Raw genomic sequence first — 19,036 nt, 5'->3', positions numbered from 1 at the left:
GGATTTAGAGTCTATCATACTCAATAATCTATCACAGAAACAAAGAACAGAGTTCTCACTCATAAGTGGACCTTGAACAATTATCATTAGTACTATAAGAAAGGGATTGGCAGTAGAGCAAAACTGCCAGGGAAGACGGCACACACCTCATCAACAAGGGTACCTGTATAATGAACATTTGTATACCTAACCCTGAATTGTACTTCACAAATTTAAATTTAAAAAATTTAAAAACTGTTTAAAAAAGAAATTGATAATTCCTTTCTGGGTTTCAATTTCTTTCTTTCTTTTTTTTTTTTTTTTTTTTTTTTGAGTTGGAGTCTCAGTCTGTCACCCAGACTGGAGTGCAGTGGCCACTCCCAGCCACCGCAGCCTCGCCTGCTGGACTCCAGTGATCCTTCCGCCTCAGCCTTCCGAGTAGTTGGAATTACAGGTGCACGCTACCATGCCTGGCTAATTTTTCGATTTATTGTAGAGATGAGGTCTCGCTGCCCAGGCGGGTCTCGAAACCGCGGGTTCAGGCATTCCACTCACCTCAGCCTCCCAAAGGTGCGGGATTACAGGCTGAGCCACTGAGCCTAGCTAAGGGTCTCAATTTCTTAATCTGTAAAATAAAATAAAGTTATCCCTATAGCTTACACTATAAAAAAATTCCCTAAAATATGGAGGTGTAGGGTGAAAACGAAATAACTGTTCATATTTGAATTGTGTAACACACTGGAGAACAAAGATAAACTATATGTTGACAGCTACCATTTATATTATATTATATTAGAAAGACAATAAAGACAGGAATAAAAGAAAGACACATATTACTGACTAAAGGGAATAGTTCCCAATGTTTCTAATTTACTTTAGACAGCACTTTAAAAGCCTACATATGTAATTGGGTATGTGCTAGAAGTTATAACAATGGAAAAACTAATGACTGATTTGCTCTCAAACAGATTAGTAATGGTAATAGAGAAAATAAATAATCAGTAATCATTGTTTACATTTATATTTGTTTTTAATTTGCTTTAGGTAAAATCAAATTGAACAAAAAGAAGTTTTAACTAAAGTTGTTTTAGTCTATTTTGTCTGAAATAACAAAATGGTTGAAACTGAGTAATTTATAAAAATCAGAAATTTATTATCTTATTTTATGGAGGCTGCCAAATCCAACATCAAGACACTGTCAGGTTTGATTGCTGATGAAAGCTTCGTTCTGCTTGCAAGATGGTGCCTTGTCACTACATATTTTAGAGTGAAGGAATGCTGTGTCCTCACATGGAGGAAGGAAAGCAAGAGGAATGCTGCTTCTTTTATAACCACTTTAATACCATTCATGGGGAAGAAACTCTCAAGATCTAATCACTTCTTGGCCCACCTCTTAGTAGTATAACAATGGCAACACCTGAATTCTGGAAAGACATGTTAAAACAATCACACAAGTGGATAACATGGGAAGAAAAAATGGAAAACACAGGGGTAACATTTGAGATAATTTTTTTATGTTTATGTTTTTTTATTTTTATTTAAAAATTAATTGTTACATAGTATTTTACATATTTATTGAGTATATATGATGTCTTGTTACGTTCATAGAATGTGTAATGATCATGTTAGAGTATTTGGGGTGTTCATCACCTGTGGTATTTATCGTTTTTAAGTGTTGAGAACAATTTAAGATCTCCTGGTGACATTAAAATATAGGATAAATTGTTGCTAATTGTAATCATCTTACTCTGCTGTTGAGCAATAGAGCTTATAACTTTTGTCTAATTATATGTTGTACCCATCAATCTATCTCTCTAATCCCTCCTTCCAACTCACTCACTTACTCCCAGCATCTAGTATCTATCATTCTACTCTCTACTTTTCAACTCCCACATATGAGTGAAGACGTGATATTTGCCTCCTATGCTTGGCTGATTTCACGTAGCATAATGACCTTCAATCTCTTCCATGTTGCTTGTACATTACAATTAAAGCATGCTATTCCTTTTTAAATATTTATATAAATGACAACCCATCTTTAAAAATCTGAATTGGTACTTTTATATTATCTTTTGATTTTTGTCCCACATGACAACATATTTTGATAAAGTGTCATTATCTAAATTTCCTGAAAAAATACAGCTAGCACAGATAACAATTTCACTTAACTGGAACCATCAAACGTACAAAGGAAAGAACTTAGCAAAGCTTTACAACTCCTCCAAAAATTATGAAATTTGCAAAAATTTCTAGATTTTTGTATTGCTTAAATTCTGTTTCCTTAAAATTTTACAAGAAATTTTCCCCCTAAGATTTAGTATTTAATTGTTACTACAATGAAGTGACAATACTTTTGATCTGGTTCAACTGAAAATTTCAAAACTCATTTTTTCTTCAAATAATAAAGCCAGAAAAAATTGCACTCAGTTGCAAATCACAACACCACATAAATATTTTCTTCTGTAAATATTTTTGTATTTATTTGAAATGTTGGGGGGGTCAATGGTTGACAAAATCAAATATCAAATGTTAACACAAATATTTTACAAGTGACATGACTTTGATTCTTTGGATCCTAGGTTTTATTTGGTACTTGATTTAGTACTTACTTAAATATTGTCAATGTTTCATTTGGAAGGGCATATCTTGTCATTTTAATTATAAAAACTGAGGAGCACGTTAAGTGATAATAGCTTTCTTTATGCTGTTAAGTATTAACTTATATTAATTAGTTTTTGTTAGGTATTAAACAACTTATTAAGGAGGCAAATTATGAGAATATTATTTTATTTTTTTGTACTTGTAGGTCTTAGTATGGATATGCAAGAAAAGAGAGGAGAAGAAATCACAGAAAGACACACTTGTAGACCCAGCAAGGGGGCACACACAATTGTTTGTTTGTGTGTTTTCTTTGAGAAAGGAGAATGAAAGAACAGTTATTCTCATTTCCTTCCTGTATCTTTGTGTGTGCTTGAAGAGATTATTCAAAAATTATCACCCCAACTAAAATTGAAAATTCACTCACTGAATTTTCCTTTAACAAGCAAATACAAATCTAACATAGAATAGGTTAATACTTTACATTTCAAGTAAACATAATCTTAAAATACGATGTTTATTTTGCTACTACATTTGATTAACATGGCGTGTGAATGAAAGTTCTTTATAAAAGGAACAAGCATCTTAATTACTAAGCATGATACCCAGAATCACACAATTTAAAAAAAATGAGTAATAAGAAGGAGTGAATGGTAGCTTCATTTATGTGATAGAGTATACTGGGTGATAAGAAAACTTTTAAAAGAAGATCACAGTTTTATTTCAGACTTGTGTTGGAGATACTTTGGGAACATCCAAGCATTTCTAGCCGTTGGGTATCCTACCCTAGGGAGTACTTTCTGTCTCATCTTATCCAGAGAACTGATGAATTACAGTTTGAATGCTTGGGGGCAGTTAAGAACCATGAAAAGTGTCGGACAGCTTGTTGCAGCCAGGAAGGCTCTGTGATAATGGAAGAAGACACATCACTTGAGGCATCTTCTAAGGGAAGCAGAGAGAGTGGAAGAAACATACCTCCAACATTCTGGTAGTACAGCAGTCAGACATCAGGAGAAGAAAGAGGTTATAAGCTCTTTCTCAAAAAATTAAAAATAGAACTATCTTATAATCCAACAATTCCACTTTTTGGTATATATACAACATAATTGAATTCAGAATATCAAAGATATATCTGCACTCATATCTATTGCAGTAGTATTCACAAATGGCCCAAATATGGAGATAATCTGTCCATTGATGGAAGAATGAATGAATAAAATGTGTCATATAAATATATTGTAATATTATTATATTATTCTGTCATAAGACAATGTAGATGAACTTTGAAGTCATTGTTCTGAGTGAAATAAGAGAACCAAGGAGGACAAATACTGCATGATTCTATTATAAGATGTATTTAAAATATTCAAACTTACAAAAACAGAGAATAGATTAGAAATTACTTGAACTTGGGATCAGGGGGAAATGAGGAGTTGCTGTTCAAAGTGTATAAAATTTTAGTTATATAAAGATAGATCAGTTGCTGAGATTTGTTGTACAACACTGTGTGCAATAATACTATACTATGCACTCAAAATTTTAATAATATGGTAGATCTTATGTTAATTGTTCTTACAACATCATCAACAACAATAATAATAGTAAAAGTAAATCAGAAAGAAAGATATGTATTGGGAGGTATGTTTATTAACCTGATGCCCAGAGGTGATAAAAGAGCAGTTATTAAATACCTCAAAAGTTGCCAGAGACCTGAAACCTGTGATTGATTCATTCAGTCAAAAGCACCAATTTGGCCAAGTCTTGGTTTATTTGAGCTGTTGTACAAAATTGTGGAAAAATCTCATATTTGACAAAACTAGATATAAAATAACATTGTCTCTTTCAGAAGCAAAGTTTTCATAATAAAAAAAATACAAGCCGGGCTCGGTGGCTCAGCCTGTAATCCCGCGCCTTTGGGAGGCTGAGATGAGTGGATTACCTGAGCCCGCGGGTTCGAGACCCGCCAGGACAGCGAGACCTCATTTCTACAATAAATCAAAAAAATCAGCTGGGCATGGTAGTGTATGCCTGTAATTCTGGCTACTTGGAAGTCTGAGGCGGAAGGATCGCCAGAGCCCAGCAGGTCGAGGCTGCGGTGGCCGGAAGCGGCCACTGCACTCCAGTCTGGGCGACCGAGTGAGACTCCAACTCAAAAAAATAAAAAATACAAAAAAAATACAAAAAATAAAATTTGTTCTTATTTTTTTTCGGTGACCCATTTTATTAGTTATTAAGAGACACCGTTTCCAAGATGAAATATCTTACAACCCCGAGTCTAGGAACAAGTTGTAAATTTTGTTCTTTAGAAATCGTTTACTCTCTCTCTCTCTCTCTCTCTCTCTCTCTCTCTCTCTCTATATATATATATATATATATATATATATATATAAATTTTTTTTTTTTTTGGAAAATCTTTAAACCTTTGGAACTTCTTTGAAGAAAGACATTTCAGTAATTTACAACAAAATACTAATTGAAATAAGGTAAAGTAGCAATGGTTCATACTAGCTTGATATTTTAAATTATACATTTTGTTTATTGTTCCATTATAATAATAAGCACAAATTGTATCTAAACAAAGAAAAAATTACTAGCTAACCAAATTAGATACCAGATTATTTTAATTTTCAAATGTAAGATGCCTCTGAATTTCTACCCACATAGGTTAGACAAATTTAGAATATGATTTTAGGTATTTCTTTTTTTTTAATTTTATTTTATTTTAAAGTTGTGGGGCATAAGCCAGGATTGCATACACAAATGGTTTTGGTACAGGTGAAGTTTGAGGCCTCCTGTTGGACCTTGCTTCTCCTGGATTAGGATCAGGCACCCTTATTGATGTTGTATGCCCTCTGCCCTCCCCCCCACTCCTGCCCTGGCAGTGGTTTGCTACTGCCAATTCCTTTTTTTGTAGTATTATGATATGTATTCAGGGTCCGCTTACAACTGAGAACATGTGGTACTCAGTTCTTTGTTTCTGTGATAGATCACAGAGTATGATAGATTCCAAATCCATCCAAGATGCTATGAAGTCCATAATTTTGTCCTTTTTTATGGTTGTTTAATATTCCATCATTATATATGTACCACATTTTTATTAACTTAATCCTTTAAAAAGATTCATCAACATGCACTAGAATGAATATGCATCTTATTTTAGACTTCTTTTTTCAAGCACTTTTAGGATCATAGCAAAATTGAGAGGGAGGTATAGAGAGATTTCTCATAGACCACCTACCTCCCCATGCATAGACTCCCCCCATTATCAGCAGATTTCTTACGAGTATTATAATTGGTATCAATTTATGGATCTGCATTCACATATTATAATCACTCAAAGTCCATGGTTTACACTGAGGCTCATTCTATGAATTTAAACAAATTTATGAACATGTGTCCATCACACAACTATCATACAATAGTATCATTGTTGCTGCAAATCCTTTATGCTTTACCTATTTAGCCATACCCCCCACCCCATCCCCTGACAACCACAGATCATTTTACTGTCTCTATAGCTTTGCCTTTTCAGTACCTAATCACTGAAATTGTACTGCATGTAGCCTTTTCAGATTGGTTTCATTCACCTTCTTGGGATGTCTGTTAAAGAATTTGACCCACTCTTTTAATCAGTGAATATGCATTTACACTTCCTCTAAGTATTTTTATGACTTGTTAGCTTATTTCTTTTTATTGCTAAATAGTATTTCATTGTGTGGATTGCCACAGTTTATTTATTCAATCTCCTAGTGAATGATATCTTATTTATTTCCCTATTTTGACAACTATGAATAAAGATGCTATAAACATCCACATGTGCATTCTTGTGTGTACATAAGTCTTCAGTACTTTTGGATAAATATCAAGGAGTGTAATTGCTGAATCATATGGTAAGGGTATATTTTGTATTGAAATAAATCACCAAACTGTCTTCTGAAGTGACTGAACCATTTTTCATAACCACCAAGCAATGAATGAAAGTTTCTTGTGCTGTGCATTTTCACCAGTCTCTCTTGTTGGCCAGTTTTCTGAATTTTGGCCAATTTGGATTTTGGCTAATGTAATAGATACATAGTAGTATTGTTGTTGTTTTTTTTTAATGCACTTCCCTGATAACATATGATGTGGATCATTTTATATGCTCTTTTGACTTTTGAACATCTTTAGTGAGATATCTGTTAAAGTCTTTGATCTACTCATTTAATCAAATTGTTTTCTCATTTTTTAGTTATATCTTTTGGATAACAACATTTTATCAGATACACCTTTTGCAAATTTTTTCTGTCCTATGACTTGTCTTTTTATTAATTTTAACATATGTGAGTCTATTTCTAGGCCCTCTATTCTACCCCGTTGATCTATTTGTCTGTTATTTCATCAATATCACTTCATTTTGATTACTGTAGCTTTATAGTAAGTCTTGAAGTTGGGTAGTGACAGTCATCCAACTTTGCCCTTTTTTTTCAATGTTGTGTTGGCGATTCTGTGTCTTTTCACTCTCCATATAAACTTTAGAATCAGTTTGTTGAAATACACAAAATAATTTGGTAACATTTTTATTTGGATTCTATTAAATATACAGATTAATTTGGGAAGAACTGAAATCTTGACAATATTGAGTCATTTTGCCCATGAATGTATAATATCTCACTCTCTATTTACTTCTTTTTTATTCTGTTAATCAGGCTTTTGAAGCTTTTTTCATATACAATGTGTACATATGTTGCCAAATTATTTCATTTTATTGGGTACTAAGGTAAATGACATTATTTTTCATTTTAAATTCTACATATTTATTGCTGGTATATAAGGAAGCAATTGACTTTTGTATATTACTCTTATTTCCTACAACCTTGCTGCAATCAGTTTTTAGTCCCAGGAGATTTTCTTTGAATTCTGTTGAATCATTCATATCCTTTTTACATAGGTGACTATGACATCAGCAAGCAAATATAGCTGTATTTCTTCCTTCCCAATTCCTTAAACTATCTTTTATTATTTTATCACATTTGCTAAGACTTCCGGTACAATATTAAAAATGAGTGAATAGAGGGGACATCTTTGCCTTGTTCCTAATCTTTTTCAAAAATTTCTAGTCTCTCAACATTAATTACGATGTTAACTATACATCTTTTTATAGCTACCATATCCTTTATCAAGTTGAGGGAATTCTCCTCTATTTCTACTTTGGGAAGAGTTTTTAAAATTATAAGTGGGTATTGGATTTTGCCAGATGACTTTTTTTTTTCCTTGTGTTAATATGGTCATGTGACTCATCTTTTTTAACCTGTTAATGTGCTGCATTACATGTATTGATTTTCAAATGTTGAACTAGTTTTGAATATCTGAGATGAATCCCAGTTGGTCATTATGTAGAATTCTTATAAATATTGTTGGATTTGATTTGCTATCGTTTGTTGAATTTTTTTCAGCTATGTTTATGAAAGATATGGGTCTTTATGTTCTTTTCTTGTGCTATCTTTATCTGGTTTTCCTACTAAATTAATGCTGGCCTTATGGATTAAATTAGAAAATACTCCCTCTGCTTCTATCCTTTGAATGAAATGCTAGAGAATTTGTATAATTTCTTCCCTGAAGATTTGATAGAATTAGCCATTGCACACATCTGGGTCTGGTAGTTTCTGTTTTGGTAGGCTATTAATCATTGATTCTGTTCCTTTGATAGATATAACACTATGGAGATTGTCTATTTCTTTTCATATCAGTTTTGACAGACTTTGTCTTTCAAAAAATTAGTCCATTTAATCTAGGTTAACAGATCTGTGGTCATAGAGTTTTTCATAGTATGCATTTGTTATCCTTTTAATGCCCACGCAATCCATAGGGATGTTCCTTCTTTCACTTCTGATATTCTTAATTTGTGTTTTTTCTCCTTTTCCTTAGTTTGCTTGAAAAGAGTGCTATTAATTTTATTGATAATTTGAAAGCACTATCTTTTGCTTTGGTTATTGTCTTTATTGATTTCCTCTTTTCAATTTCATTAATTTTTTAAAAAAAATTTCTACTTACTATAGATTTAATTTCCTCTTATTTTTCTAGCTTCCTAAGATAGGGAATTAGATTATCAATCTTAGATCTCTCTTCCTTTCTAACAAATGCATTCAATGCTACAATTTTTCCCCTAAGTACTCTCCATATTTTATAAGCATCCAACTTCAATAGTGCAGTTCACAAATTTTGGTAAGTTGTTTTAATTTTCATTTAGTTTAACTTTTAAAAAATTTTCTTCTGATATTTCCTCTTTGACTCATGCATTTAAAAATTGTTTCTTGCTCTTCACATATTTGGGGATTTTCCAGTTTAAGTTTTTTCATTGCTGATTTCTAATTTACTTCTACTGTGGTCTAAGAACACATATTGTATGACTTTTATTATTTTATATTTGTTAAGATGTATCTTATTTCCTAGAAATAAGTAGTCTATCTTGGTAATTATTCCACTGAACTTGAGAAGAATTTTAGTCAGCTGCCATTGGCTAGAATAATCTAGAGATGTCAATTAAATTCAGTTGAAGGTAATGTTGCTGACTTCAGTGATACCCTTACTGATGTACTGTGTTGGATCTGTATACTACCAATAGAGAGGTGCTGAAATCTTTATGGTATTAGATACATCTGTTTCTCCTTGCTCTTCTTTCACTTTTTGCCTCACATAATTTGCACTCTGTTGTTAGATACACATTAAGGATCCTATGTTCTCTGGAGAATTCAACCTTTTGTCATTATTTCAATTTTTATTTCTATCTATGATAACTTGTCTTGCCCTGAATCCTGCTCTGCTTGAACTTAATATAGCTACTTTCACTTGTTTTTATTACTGTTAACATAGTATATCCTTCACAATCCATTTACTCTTTATTTACATGTGTCCAAATGGAGTATTTTATATGATTTTACTTTCTCCTCTTTCTTGGTATGTCAGTAGTAGTCCTTTAAATGTGTAAGCACACACACATACACATAGCATAGTGAAGTCCTTTATTCTATTATTATCTTTTAAAATATACATGTTTGTTAGGTCAATTAAGAATAAAAAGTTTTATTTTATCTCAATTTATTCTTCAGTGTTCTTTTTTTGAATGTAAATTTGAATTTCTGACAATATTTTCCTTTTTTCTAAATAACTTTGTTTGATATTCCATGTAAGACAGGTCTACTGGCACTATATTCTCTCAATTTTTATCTGAGAAAGACTGCATTTTTGCATTGCTTTTAAATAATTTCACAGTGTTCAGAGTTTTAGATTGCTGGCTTTATTATTTCAACGCCTTAAACATTTTATTTATTCTCTTCTTGCTTGCAAGGTTTCTCAAGAAAAAGTTAAATATAATTATTATTTTTATCCTCTATAGGTAAATTTCTCCTCCTCAACCTCTTTTAGAGTTTTTTTTTTCTTATCTTTAACTTTCTGTAGTTTAAAACGATATACATAGGTGTACTTTTATTGGGATTTATACTGTTTTGTGTTATTTTAGCTTCTTGAAGCTGTAGTTTGGTGTCTGATCTTTACATGGGGAAATTCCCAATTATTATTGTTATAAATATTTTTTCTATTTCTTTTTTAAATTCTTTCTGCTGCTTCTGATGTTCCCATTACGCAAGTTAAATGTTCTATAGCTATCCCATAATCTTGTATATTCTTTTTATTTTATTTTTTTCTCTTTTCCCTTTAGTTTTAGAAGTTTGCATTGAGAAATTACCAAACTCAGAAATTCTTTCCTCAGCTTTTTGCAGTCTACGAATAAACTCATCACTGGCATTCCTCAGTTCTATTACATCGCTTTGTTATTTCTAGAATTTCTTTTTGATTCTTTCTTAGAATTTCCATCTCTTTGCCTACATTGACCACCTGTTCCTGCTTACTGTCTACTTTATCTGTTAAATTCCTTAACATGTTAAAGAGAGTTGTTTAAAATTCCCAATTCCAGTTCTCGTACTATACCTGGTCCTGCTTGTTCCGTCTCTTCAAATTGTGTTGTTGTTGGTTTTCTGCCTCAGTATGCATGTTGACTTTTTCTTTATATCCAGACATGATGTATCATGTGAAATAAACTGTTACAAATTTGCCTTTAGTAAGTGGTTGCAAGATGTGAGGAAAGACAAGAGTTCTAGAGTCCTATGATAGGTCTAAGTCCTTTAGTGAGCTTGAGCCTGTAGACTCTGAACTGTGAACTGCTTCTCTCAGATTGTTTTCTTCCCTCTTAAGTGATACAGGGTGGCTAGAGTAGACTAGAATTTAATATTTCTCCTTCCCTATGTGGAAAACTAAGACTGACTAGAGTTAGGTATTTTCCACCTTCGAGATCTATTGGGCTCGGATAATAAATAACCCAGCAGGTTGGGTTGTGACTAACTAACTTCTCCTGAGGCTAAACGTTGCTAAGAAGAACAGTGTTTTTGGTCTTCTTCCCCTACAGAAAACACAAGAGGATTTCTTTCTGATATTTACTGTGAGAACATGGTCAACATGTTTCCCCACTCCCTATGTTTGCCTATTTATTTCTCCTATCAGGGGCAGTGCTTTGCCCTATGTCCTCAACTACCTTAGAGACCTAACAAGTGTTGTTGCTTTTTCAGTTTGTTCAGCTTTTTTCCTGTCATTACAATAGAGTGGAAACTTCCAAGTTTCTTACATGTGGAACTAGAAACCTCAAGTTGTTTTTAATGTGCAACAATGTGTTTTAAAAAGAAACCATAGTCTTAAAACAACAGTAACTTGTATGCATTCATTTCAGCTTCTTTATGGCAAGGAGAATTAGGTGAACTTTGCAGTAAGTATCAAACTTGATTATGATTATATCCATTTCACATATTTGTACCTTTAGTTTTCAGGACAGATTCTTTTGGGTAGCAAATTACAGATTAAAAGGATTAAAATAGATTACTATGCAACAGCTGGTGAACAACACATAATCTTTTGGAAAATATAATACATACTTTAAAAAAATCTCTGTTCCAATGTGTTCATCATGCCTCTAAAACTCACCCTTTAAACAACAGACACTCCAAAATAGACCAAAGGAGGCAAAGAATTGTATTAAAAAATACAACTCTAGAACAAGAAAGTACTAATAAAACAGTCACAGAAAGACAAAATGAGGACCCTCTTAGTTATCATCTCAGTCAATCATATCTTCTCTTTTACTTGACTGGGGAGTAGATGCTATCTGGCTTCTGCCTGGATCCTCCTAATGGACTATAATTTCAAAAACTGTAGGACAGTGTATTTTATTATTTATCATTTTAGATTATGACCATTTCTTTTTATATGGAGTCAAAAATCCTCCTTTCAGTCACTTAAATCAATTGATCCTGTTTCTCCTTCCCCAGTGTTCAAGCCTAATTCTGTACTTATGTTAGCACCTCTTGTCATTAAAGACCACAGTTATGATGCTCTCCACTTAAGTCACAAAAACCTAGTGTCCTTGCAAATAGAGACCAAAAGAAAAGTAAGCTTTCATCACAGTTTACTCTCCAGAATTTGTAGGATTTCCTATCCAGTCAAAAGAAATGGGAGGGACAGTAAGAGTGAGAGAGAGAAAGAGAGAGAGAGAATTGATATAAAAATATATGGAAACAGGAACGAAATCTGAGAGAAACAGTTCACAGTACAGAATCTAGAAGTACAAGCTCACAAAGATTGAAACATAGCCACAGGACTCTAGAACTCTTGTTTTTCTTCACATCTTGAAGCCATTTTACTAAAGGCCTATTTGTAACCGTTTATTTCACATGTTACATCATGTCATAGATAATATAAAGAAAAATCATGATGCATACTAAAGGCACACTAAAGTAGGGATACTCCTTTATTCCTGAGGGACTGTTTGTGTAATGCTGTCCATGAAGTTTCTTTTCTGGATTTAGAAATGTATTCAGGGAAATAAAGTTCAGATTCATATGCAGGGTAATTAAATTTGATCATGTTTGACATCAAATTTTCCTAGTTTATTATACTTTCTTGGGGGCAATGTAGATCTTTACTGGTGTCTAGGAGATCTCCAAGTTTCCTTTGAGCTCTTTCAATCAAAATCTGGAAGAACCAATGCTTCTATGCTTTTCTTCCTAATCTAGTGCCCAGAAACTGAGAAAACAGACTTATGCTCTCAAACCTTAAAAATTACTTTGTAGTAGAAAGACAATATTTCTAAGAAAGAAGTAGAATCTCAGTTCATTGAGGATAACTTTCTGGAGTCCCAAAACTATGTCTAGAAAGCTGTAGTGAAAGAAGTTCTTGATTACTCTAGAAAGACACATTTCATTAATTTTGTTTTCAAACATTTCTAAGCAAAATAAAGTCACTTGGGTTGCTTACTAAAAATTCAGTTTCCAGAAACCCACAATCAGTGATTGTGTTGTATCACACTTTGTTGGAATCTAAGAATTTTTATTTATGATGTGATCTCTCAGACATCCTTAATTTATTCTGATAGGCCGGACTTGGTGGCTCAGCCTGTAATTCCGCGCCTTTGGGAGGATGGGTGAGTGGATTGCCTGAGCCCGCGGGTTCGAGACCCGCCTGGGCAAATTGGTAAGATCTCATCTCTACAATAAATCAAAAATTAGCCGGGCATGGTAGTGCGCACCTGTAGTTCCAGCTACCTGGAAGGCTGAGGTGGAAGGATCACCAGAGCACAGCAGGTCGAGGCTGCGGTGACCGGGAGCGGCCACTGCACTCCAGTCTGGATGACAGAGTGAGACTCCAACTAAAAAAAAAAAAAAAAATTATTCGGACAGTAAGTAACATGCTGTCTTAATTTTAAGAAGTGCTGTTTTAACAGACATAATTTTTTTTTTTTTTTGCAAAGCCTTCAAGTGCTTAATTTTCTCTGAAGTGTTACATAAAGGGGATAAAGGTGGGGAAAAGTTTTCTCTTGACAAATTATAGATACTACTGATTTTAAGAAGTCCTCCTTCCAGGAATGCAAATATTATTTTATTATGTATATTTTTATATCAATTGGGAAATTACCTCTGGTCAAAGTTAATCAGAATGACTCTTTTCTTTTTTCTTTTTTTTAATCAATATTTTTTATTATGATATTGTGGGGTACAGTTAAGGGTTGCGTATACAAATATGCTTCGTTCAGGCAACCTTGTTGATAAGAGGTGTCTCTCCATCTCCAGACAGATATTTACTACTGTTAACCCCATCTCCCTTCCCCTCCCCCCACCATAGTTTCCCACCACTGTCAGTCCTTTTCTCATAGTATTACATTGAATGTTCAAGGTCCATTATATGAGTGAGAACATGTGATACTAAGATCTTTGTTTCTGTGAGAGGTCACTTAGTATTATAGACTCTAGTTCCATCCAGGTTGCTGCAAAATTCATGATTTTGTTCTTTTTTTATGACTGCATAGTATTCCATCGTGTATATGTACCACATTTTTTTAATCCAGTCCTCTTTTGATGGACAGCATGATTGCTTCCAGGTTCTTGTTACTGTGAACTGTGCTGTGATAAACATACATGTGTAGGTATCTTTTTTATGAAGTGATTTGAGTTTTTCAGGGTATATTCCCAGTAGGGGGATTGTGGGGTCATATGGGAGGTCAATATTTAGAGCTTTTAGGAATCACCATACTGTTTTCCACAGAGGTTGTACTAGTTTGCACTCCCACCAACAGTGTAGAAGTGTTCCCTTTTTGCCACACCCTCTCCAGCAACTGTTATTTTTTGAGTTATTGATAATTGCCATTCTGACTGGAGTTAGGTGGTAACTCAGTGTGGTTTTGATTTGCATCTCCCTGATGATTAGTGAGGTTGAACATTTTTTCATGTGTCTATTGGTTGCTCGGATATCTTCCTTTGAGAAGTGTCTGTTCATATCTTTTGCCCATTTTATAATGGGGTTGTTTGTTTTTTTCTTTTCAGCATGTTTTAGTTCCTTGTAGATCCAGGATGTTAAGCCTTTGTCAGACCTGGAGTTGGCAAATACTTTTTCCCAGTCTGTAGGCTGTCTCCCTGCTCTCTTCATGGTTTCTTTGACTTTGCAGAAGCTTGTCAGTTTATTGAGGTCCCACTTGTCTATGTTATCTCTTATGGCCTGTGGGTTTCGAGTTTTGTTCAGGAACTGGATGCCAGTTCCGATTTCCATGAGAATATGTCTTTCATTTTCAAGGTTCTTATGGTTTGAGGTTTTACATTTAGGTCTCTGATCCATTTAGAGTTAATTCTTGTGTATGAGGATAGATAGGGGTCCTGTTTCAGACTTCTGCATGTGGTCAGCCAGTTTTCCCAGCACCATTTACTGAATAGGTTCTCCTCTCCCCAGTGGTAGGTGGTGGATGCTTTGTCGAAGATGAGTTAGTTGAGAAATTGAGGTTTTGCTTCTGGAATCTCAATTCTATTCCATTGATCTATATGACTGTTCCTGTACCAATACCAAGCTGTTTTAATGATTGTAGCTTTATAGTAAAGTTTGAAGTCTGGTAATGAGATAATACCTGCTTTGTTTTTTTTTGCTGAGGACTGTTCTGGCTATTCTTGGTCGTTTGTGTTTCCATATGATTACCTATGTTGTTTTTTCTATGTCTGAGAAGAATGTTGCTGGTAATTTGATGGGTATTGCATTAAATCTGTAGATTATATTAGGTAAGATGGATATCTTCACAATGTTAATTCTTCCAATACATGAGCATGGGATATTTTTCCACTTGTTTGTGTCATCTTTTATTTCTTTGAGCAGTCTTTTGTAGATTTCATTGTAAAGGTCTTTCATGTTTCTGCTTAGCAAGATGCCAAGGTATTTCACTTTTTTTGGTGACTATTGTGAATGGAATTGTGTGGGGTTTTTTTGGTTTCTGTTTGTTTATTATTGGTGTAAAGAAATGTGATTGTCTTTTGTACAGTGATTTTATATCCTGAGACTTTGCCAAAGGCCTTTATCAGTGTAAGGAGGTTTTTGACAGATTCTCTTGGGTTTTCAAGGTACACAATCATGTCATCTGCAAAGAGAGATAGCTTGACTTCCTCTTTTCCTATTTGAATACCCCTGATTGCCTTCTCTTCTCTGATTGTTCTAGCCAGGACTTCCAATACTATATTGAACAGGAGGGGTGAGAGTGGGCATCTTTGTCTTGTTCCAGTTTTCAGGGGAAATGGTTCCAGTTTTTGTCCATTTAGGAGTATGCTGGCTGTGGGTTTTTCATAGATGGCTTTTACTATTTTGAGGTATGTTCCCCGTATGCCTAGCTGTTCAAAGGTTTTTATCAAGAAGGGGTGTTGGATTTTATCAAAAGCTTTTTCTGCATCTAATGATATAATCATGTGGTTTTTGTTTTGACATCTGTTGATGTATTTAATTACATTTATGGTTTTACTAATGTTGAATCAGCCTTGCATCTCAGGGATGAAGCCTACTTGGTCATGATGGATGATTTTTGAGATGTGTTGTTGAATCCGGTTCGCTAGAATCTTGTTGAGAATTTTAGCATCTATGTTCATCAAAGATATTAGCCTGCAGTTCTCTTTCTTTGTTGGGTCTTTGCCTGCCTTGGGTATCAATGTGATTTTGGCTTCTTAAAATGATTTGGGGAGAGTTCCGTCTTTCTCAACTGCCTGGAATACCTTCAGTAGGATTGGTATAAGCGCCTCCTTAAATGTCTTGTAGAATTCTGCTGGAAAGCCATCTGGTCCAGGGCTTTTTTTTGTAGGTAGTTTTCTTATTACATAGTTAATTTCCTTGATTGTTATTGGTTTATTTAGGGTCTCAAATTCTTCTTGTTTCAACCTAGGCAGGTTGTGTAATGACAGAAAGTCCTCCATTTCCTTGAGGTTTTCAAGTTTGTTTCCATATAAGTGTACATAGTAGTCTCTAATGATCTTTTGTATTTCTTCAGGATCAGATGTGACTTCATCTTTTGTGTTTCTGATTGTGTTTATTTGGGCTTTTTCTCTCTTTTTCTTGCTCAGTCTAACTAGGGGAACATCGATCTTGTTTATCCTTTCAAATAACCAGCTTTTTGTTTCATTGACTTTTTGTATTATCTTTTTGTCTTCTATGTTCTGGATTTGGGCTTTTATTTTGGTGATCTGGATTCTTCTGCTGAAATTAGGGTTTTTGTGGTCTTGCTTTTCCAGTTTTTTTAGATGGCTTCTTAGGCTGTTAAATTGTGATCCTTCCATTTTCTTCATGTGCGTTTGCAGGGATATAAATTCCCCTCTTACTACAGCTTTCATGGCATCCCAGAGATTTTTGGTAAGATGTTTCTTCATTTTCATTTGTTCTCATGTATCTTTTAATCTCTGTTTTGATTTCATCATTTACCCAGGAGTTGTTTAGCATCATGCTGTTTAGTCTCCATGTCTTTGTGGGTTTTGGGGGGACCTTGTTGGTGTTAATGTTTATTTTGATTCCACTGTGGTCAGAGAAGGTGCATGGTAAAATTTCTATCCTTTAAATGTTGCTTATGTTTGATTTATGGCCAAGTATGTGGTCAATCCTAGAGTACGTTCCATGTGGTGATGAGTAGAATGTGTATTCTGTGGCCTTGGATGGAAGGTTCTGTAGGTATCAATTAAGTCCATTTGGTCAAGAGTCACATTGAGGTTTCAGATCTCATTGCTGATTTTTTGTCCTGATGATCTGTCTAGGGTTGTGAGTGGGGTATTGAAGTCCCCAGGTATGATGGTATTAGGGTCGATATCTTTTTTTAGTTTACCTAGGAGCTGTTTTATGAAAGTTGGTGCTCCTATGTTTGATGCATATATGTTTAGGAGGAATATTTCTTGTTGATGGATTGAACCTTTTAACATTATGTAGTGGCCTTCTGCATCTTTTTTAATTTTTGATAGCTTAAAGGGTACTTTGTCTGAGATTAAGATCGTGACTCCTTTCTTTTGTGTTCCATTTGCCTGAAAATTTGTTTCCCATCCTCTTACTTTGAGTCTGTGAATGTCCTTTCTAGTGAGGTGAGTCTCCTGAAGGCAATAGATTGTTGCCTGGTGATATTTTATCCATTTTGCCAATCTCTGTCTTTTCAGTGGTGCATTTAGTCCATTCACATTCAAACTAATTATGAAATGTGAGAGTTGATCCCTATCATAATGTTCTTGCAGAGTTGTTTTTCTTCCTGTTTGTGTGTTGTCTTTCTTTTGGTTTTAGAGTTGGATCATGTGTGTTTTTAATCTTTTGCCTGTACTCTTGTGAAGAACCTTGTTGTTCTTTTTTCCTTTTCTTCTGTGTTCAATACTTTCTTAAGTGTTTCTTGTAGAGGTGGTCTTGTGGCAGCGTAGGTTCTTAGGGATTGGATATCTGAGAAAGATTTCAATTCTCCCTCACTGATGAAGCTTAGCTTGGCTGGGTATGTTATTCTCGGTTGAAATTGTTTATCTTTTAGAACTTTGAAGATAGGGCTCCAAGCTCTCCTAGCCTCGAGGGTTTCTGTAGATAAATCTGCTGCTATTCTAATTGGTCTTCCCTGGTACATAGTCTGACCTTTTTCTCTTGCAGCATTTAGGATTTTTTCTTTTATACCTACTTTGATTAGATGAATTATTATATGTCTGGGAGTTGGTCTTCTCATTTGTTGTCTTGCAGGGATTCTCTGAATCTCTTGTGTTTGAATTTTTTCATCTTTGATGAGATGAGGGAAGTTTTCTTGAATGATTTCATGAAATGTTTGTTCCAGTGTGGTGTCTGTTTCTCTCTCTGCCTCAGGAAGGTCAATTACTCTTAGGTTCGGTCTCTTGAAGTGATCATTCATCTCTTAGGTTTTGTTCTGTCTTTTTGAGCTTCTTTTCCATGCTTTTGACAGTTTGGTTAGTTCTGTGCTTTGGTCTTTGAGCTTTGAGATTCTTTCTTCTGCTTGGCTAATTCTGGTTTCCATACTTATTAGTTTATTTATTTCCATCACAGTATTCTTTACTGCTGTTATTTCTGACATCAGCTCCTTCCTATTTTCCTCTTGTCTCTCCTCAATATTTTTAAATTTTCTCTATTAATGTCTTGATGTCTGAGTTTGTTGCATGTGACCAGTCATTCTGGGGGTCTTCATTGTTTGTGTTCCAGAATCTGTTTTCTCAGTGTCTGATCTCCCTGGGGTCTCTGTGAGACTTATATTCTTCTTTTGGTTTTTCTTCATTTGTGTGTTTTTTTTGCCCCTCCCTACTTTTTCCGTCCCTCCACGTCACCGTCTTCTTTAATTTTGTTATTCAAGGGTAGAGAGATTGATTTTACTTCTATTTGTTCAATCTCCTATTCTTTATGTATGTCCTCTTACTTTGTTCAATTCTGGAGTTGCACTGTAGGTTGGGGTTGGTCATTTTTGCAGTTTTGAGATTTAGTTAAGGGGGGAACTGTGATTCAAAATCTATCTGCAGGTCCTGGTATTTGCCAACAGGTGCATGGATAATGTGAAACCCACTTCCCACTGCCTTGGAATCTGCCCATGCAGTGGGGCTGTAGGTTTACTCCCTGAAATAAAATGTGGTTA

Source organism: Carlito syrichta, unplaced genomic scaffold, assembly GCF_000164805.1.
Source record: "Carlito syrichta isolate Samal-C Ts95f unplaced genomic scaffold, Tarsius_syrichta-2.0.1 Scaffold302601, whole genome shotgun sequence".
Classification (NCBI taxonomy): Eukaryota; Metazoa; Chordata; class Mammalia; order Primates; family Tarsiidae; genus Carlito; species Carlito syrichta.
Note: the sequence above shows the minus strand (reverse complement) of the source record.